The sequence below is a fragment of the Neoarius graeffei genome, chromosome 28, assembly GCF_027579695.1.
Source record: "Neoarius graeffei isolate fNeoGra1 chromosome 28, fNeoGra1.pri, whole genome shotgun sequence".
In the NCBI taxonomy this organism is placed as follows: Eukaryota; Metazoa; Chordata; class Actinopteri; order Siluriformes; family Ariidae; genus Neoarius; species Neoarius graeffei.
In genome coordinates, this window is record NC_083596.1 from 39,450,871 (window position 1) to 39,457,161 (window position 6,291).

Below are 6,291 nucleotides of genomic sequence, written 5' to 3' on the forward strand. Positions count from 1 at the left end.
CTAAACTTGTTTCATGTCACTGGTCATATAAACCTATGTAAACAGGAAAAACGTGGAAGAGTTTGGTCGCATCTAACTACAGCCCCAAAAAATACCATTGGCCATACTGAGCCTAGCTACATTGCTAACAGGAGTGACAGCGCGTCTGACTGACTGGGAGGTCGCGCAAAGCTCGGACAGGTACGGAGCAGCTCGTCTCAATTCAGATAAGAGCATATTTCATTATGGAAGTACGGTGGACTGTTCCTTTAATGTACTTGGTAATTGCGGGGCTTGTGTGAGCCATATAAAAATACTGCATATGTACAATATAGACGCATTTATTATATTTTGAAAGGAATATTGCTTTTGTAACATTTCATCACTCTTTGGACAAAAAAAAAAAGTATTTTAGACCAGCTAAGGGGAAGCCATAGCTTAAAGGAACAGCTATGGGACTGATAGGTCGCTGGTTTGATTCCCTGGACCAGCAGGAATGGCTGAAGTGCCCTTGAGCAAGATAACTAACCCCCAACTGCTCCCCTGGCTGCTCACTGTAGGTATGTCAGTGTCCTGTTGTACGTCGCTCTGGATAAGAGTGTCTGCTAAACGCCCGTAATTTAATATACCAACTAGATCACATACTCAGTTTCACAGATTCACTTCATTCTAACCTAGTGACAAACAGGTTTACCAGACATAAGTATTTTATTATCTTATTAATTTTGTTCTTGTGCTCATAATGTCACAAATTTATGATTTCACAATTATATTACAACCATATCCCACCAGCTATAAAAATGGTATGGCTGATGTTTGCCCTTACCTTTATATTTTCTCGTTGCATAATACTGGTAGTGACTAGCTATCCTACATAAGGAATAAAACACCATATGGTATGCTGTTCTATGAAAATAATCAAAAATCAACCCCATCAGGAAACCTGATAACCTGTTATTGGACTACAGTGGTGCTTGAAAGTTTATGAACCCTTTAGAATTTTCTATATTCCTGCATAAACATGACCTAAAACATCAGATTTTCACACAAGTCCTAAAAGTAGATAAAGAGAACCCAGTTAAACAAATGAGACAAAAATATTATACTTGGTCATTTATTTATTGAGGAAAATGATCCAATATTACATATCTGTGAGTGGCAAAAGTATGTGAACCTTTGCTTTCAGTATCTGGTGTGACCCCCTTGTGCAGCAATAACTGCAACTAAACGTTTGCAGTAACTGTTGATCAGTCCTGCACACCGGCTTGGAGGAATTTTAGCCCGTTCCTCCGTACAGAACAGCTTCAACTCTGGGATGCTGGTGGGTTTCCTCACATGAACTGCTCACTTCAGGTCCTTCCACAACATTTCGATGGGATTAAGGTCAGGACTTTGACTTGGCCATTCCAAAACATTAACTTTATTCTTCTTTAACCATTCTTTGGTAGAACGACTTGTGTGCTTAGGGTCGTTGTCTTGCTGCATGACCCACCTTCTCTTGAGATTCAGTTCATGGACAGATGTCCTGACATTTTCCTTTAGAATTCGCTGGTATAATTCAGAATTCATTGTTCCATCAATGATGGCAAGCCGTCCTGGCCCAGATGCAGCAAAACAGGCCAAAACCATACTACCACCACCATGCTTCACAGATGGGATAAGGTTCTTATGCTGGAATGCAGTGTTTTCCTTTCTCCAAACATAATGCTTCTCATTTAAAGCAAAAAGTTCTATTTTGGTCTCATTCGTCCATAAAACATTTTTCCAATAGCCTTCTGGCTTGTCCACGTGATCTTTAGCAAACTGCAGACGAGCAGTAATGTTCTTTTTGGAGAGCAGTGGCTTTCTCCTTGCAACCCTCCCATGCACACCATTGTTGTTCAGTGTTCTCCTGATGGTGGACTCATGAACATTAACATTAGCCAATGTGAGAGAGGCCTTCAGTTGCTTAGGTGGGGTTTACATTAGACCGTATCAGCGGATCATCAGATTAACGTTTTTAAAAACGATTAGCGTGCACACAGCAATGCCAATACACGATTCGCGTGCACACAGCAACGCCAATACACGGATACGCTAATCACATGACTAATTCGGCACGTAAGTTGAAATGTGTCAGCGCGGCTCATCGCTTCCTCCTCAGCAGCTGTGCTCCAAATCACTCCGCCCTGAACAGCGAGTGCCCTCTGGAGGGTGTGCACTCCGGCCCTGCGCAGCTCACAGAGCGTGCGAGTGTAGTGCACGAGCAGTGATTCGGGACTGAGCCGCTGTGCGCAAGTCACTTACCACTTGCAAGTGGAAGGATGGCAAGCCTAAAGACAATCATAACTACACAATGGGCAGTATTTGCATCAGTATTTGCAGTATTTTCATACTTTTATACTCTTTAATGAAAGGTGATACAAGGCGGAAGTCCGCGCCGTTTTTCAGCAGTCGCGTCACATGACCAACGCCAGCGAATCAGGAAGGTGGATGTCACAGTGACGTTGTCCAATGACGACGCCAGCTAGAGCTCAGCACAGCGTATCCACGTATTCTCAATGTTTACACAGCACCGGACCAGACACGATCTGGATTGAATACGTGGACCCTGGCGGATTCCCGTTTCCCGGCGTTTCCAGGCGTTTTAATGTAAACGGACAGTGCATCCGTGAAGAAAACGAGACAGATACGGTCTAATGTAAACTTGGCCTTAGAAGTTACCCTGGGGTCCTTTGTGACCTCGCCAACTATTACATGCCTTGCTCTTGGAGTGATGTTGGTCGACCACTCCTGGGGAGGGTAACAATGGTCTTGAATTTCCTCCATTTGTACACAATCTGTCTGACTGTGGATTGGTGGAGTCCAAACTCTTTAGAGATGGCTTTGTAACCTTTTCCAGCCTGATGGGTGTCAACAACGCTTTTTCTGAAGTTCTCAGAAATCTCTTTTGTTCGTGCCATGATACACTTCCACAAACGTGTGTTGTGAAGATCAGACTTTGATAGATCCCTGTTCTTTAAATAAAACAGGGTGCCCACTCACACCTGATTGTCATCCCATTGATTGAAAACACCTGACTCTAATTTCACCTTCAAATTAACTGCTAATCCTAGAGGTTCACATACTTTTGCCACTCACAGATATGTAATATTGGATCATTTTCCTCAATAAATAAACGACCAAGTATAATATTTTTGTCTCATTTGTTTAACTGGATTCTACTTTTAGGACTTGTGTGAAAATCTGCTGATGTTTTAGGTCATATTTATGCAGAAATATAGAAAATTCTAAAGGTTTCACAAACTTTCAAGCACCACTGTATAATCAATGATAGGGTTGATTTATTTTCAAATTTCAGTAACTCCTAAAGTGTTTTATTCCTCTAATACTACAGTAATAATGACAGGTTGAGGTTTACATCACCAAAAAAAAAAATTCTGGGACCCCCTTGTTATGCTTCACAGTTTGAGAACTATTCACAAGGAATGGACATTGCATATCCTCTTTACCAAAGTGCCATTTTTATTATATTTACTTATAGTGTTCTATTTACATTGGTTGTACTGTTCACGGGTCATACTGATTTTAGGTAGTGCATATGCAGTATTTGGGAATGACCAATCTTGAATATGTTTTTATTTTTGGGCAAGAGTAAAGATGCAGGTTGTATGGTGGTGTAGTCGTGTTGCTGCTTCACAGCTCCAGGGTCCTGGGTTCAATCCTGAGCTTGGATTACTGAGTGCGTTTACATGCACATAGAGAAAATCGAATTTCTGCCGTTGCTCGACTGAAATCGAAGTTCTAAATGCCATGGAAACACCTTAGCTAGGCTGAAATTGAACCGAACTGGATTTCTCGTAATCAAGCTACACGACCGAGATTATGCGATTTTTGCCGAGCTACTTAGTGCATGTAAACCCTATCGAGCTACGTAGTCGAGCTACTTACTTCAGCACTCAGTGCGTTTACATGCACATAGAAAGAATCGAATTTCTGCCGTTGCTCGACTGAAATCGAAGTTCAAAATGCCATGTATACACCTTAATTCGGCTGAAATTGAACCGAACTTGAGTTCTCGGAATCGAGCTACACGACCTAGATTATGCGATTTCTGCCGAGCTACTTAGTGCATGTAAACCCTATCGAGCTACGTATTCGAGCTACTTACTTCAGCACTGCCCCTTCCGGAAGTGACGAGTGATGAGACCACAAGCGGGAAACACAACAGCCTCGGTCGGCATGACAACGGCATGAATCTTTTCTTTTTGTGGCATTGTTTGCACTGTTAAAATTTAGCTCACTTACTGTATCACCAAATACATCTGTACAGCTGTTGCATAGCTGTGAATTGTGTACATAAACAAGTCATTGTATTTGTGTGTGTGTGTGTGTGTGTGTGTGTGTATATATAGATGTCCAACATCTGAAGAATGTCAATAAAAACAAAACAATTGAACTTTTTGTGTTTATTAAGACAAGTTAAATTGTAAGCAAAAAATGGACTTTAGAAAAATATTTTTTGTAAGCAAAAAAAAAAAAAAATTTGTAAGCAAAAAATGGACTTTAGAAAAATATACAATTGTGCAAAATAAGTTGTCTTACAAAACAGTGGTCTGCACAGGACAGTTTGTAGCCATACAGTCTGTTAGAGCAAGCCTAACAGCTTGAGCATGGAACTTGTGAACACGGAACTGATAACTTTGTTTATACGCTTGAATAGCTCTTCTTCATGATGACAACCGGAAGTGTACCAACACGATGGGGCGTGTAGCACCACCTGTGGCTCGGGTGCACGATGTACCTCACATAATAGCTCGATTAACTTGTGTGCATGTAGAATTGGATTTCTCTGGCACCCCTGCTGGGACCCTTAGCTCGATTACCGACAGTAGCTCGATTTGGATGTGCATGTAAACGCACTGAATGCCCCTTCCGGGAGTGACGAGACCACAAGCGGGAAACACAACAGCCTCGGTCGGCATGACACTTCACCTTAGCCGCCACTTTATTAGGAACACTTGTGTCTGGGCATGTACGCACCCATTTCCAATTAGTTGGTAAGTTATTAGCATGTTAGCAGGCTAACAGTTAATATGTTCACCATTACAGAGCAACTTCAACTTAGTGGCCATTTTATTAGGAACACTTCTGTTCGTACATACAAACTACAAACACTTCTTGTTAACACGGAACTGATAACTTTGTTTATACTCTTGAACAGTGTTGCCAGATTGGGCGGTTTCCTGCTCAATTGGGCCTTTTCAAGTGTATTTTGGCAGGTTTTGAACGTATTTTGGGCTGGAAAACATCAGCAGTATCTGGCAACACTGCTCTTGAATAGCTCTTCTTCATGATGACAACCGGAAGTGTACCAACACGATGGGGCGTGTAGCGCCACCTGTGGCTCGGGTGCACAATGTACCTCACACAATAGCTCGATTTCCTTGTGTGCATGTAGAATTGGATTTCTCTGGCACCCCTGCTGGGACCCTTAGCTCGATTACCGACAGTAGCTCGATTTGGATGTGCATGTAAACGTACTGACTGTCTGTGTGGAGTTTCATGTTTCACACGTTTTCCTCTGTGTATTGGGTAGAATGACTGTGCTAAACTGCCCATAAGTGTGTGTATTTGTGCATGGTGCCTTGTGATGGATGGTGAATTCTTGTCCCCCAGTGTTAGCAACTCTGACCTGGATAAAGTGGTTACTAAACATGAATAAATGAATGAGTAAAAATACAAACATTTCTCATGCTTGCAGATACACCTACAATCAGTGAGTGTAATCAGGTATAAGGTAGGAGTTTGAACACACCTTCTAATTCAATGTTTTTCTTTATTTTTATTCATTAAAGTCACTTCATGTCTTAAAATAATGATGGATGTCGTTTCTCTTGACTTAGTTGAGCGGTTCTTGACATGGATTACTACAGTTGTGGAATAGGGCTATTTACTGTACTTTTATTATTTGCTATTTACTGTTTGATCTCAAATGGATTAAGAAGGCAAGAAACTCAGTCCACTAATTAACTTTTGATGAGGCACAACTGTTAATTGAAAAGCATTCCAGGTGGCTACCTCATGAAGCTGGTTAAGAAAATGGCAATAGTGTGCAAAGCATCATCGAGGAAACAGTGGCAGATAAAAAAATGATCGAACATATTTTGTTTACCACAAAATTCCATATATTATGTGGACATAAGTGTTTTACTGGGAAATATGCCACTCTTATTTTTCATACGAGCTACATCCGGGACATGAAGAACCAAAACCGTGACAAAATTAAATAATATTGGCTGGCGTTGAGTGGTAAATCATATTCCATTCAGC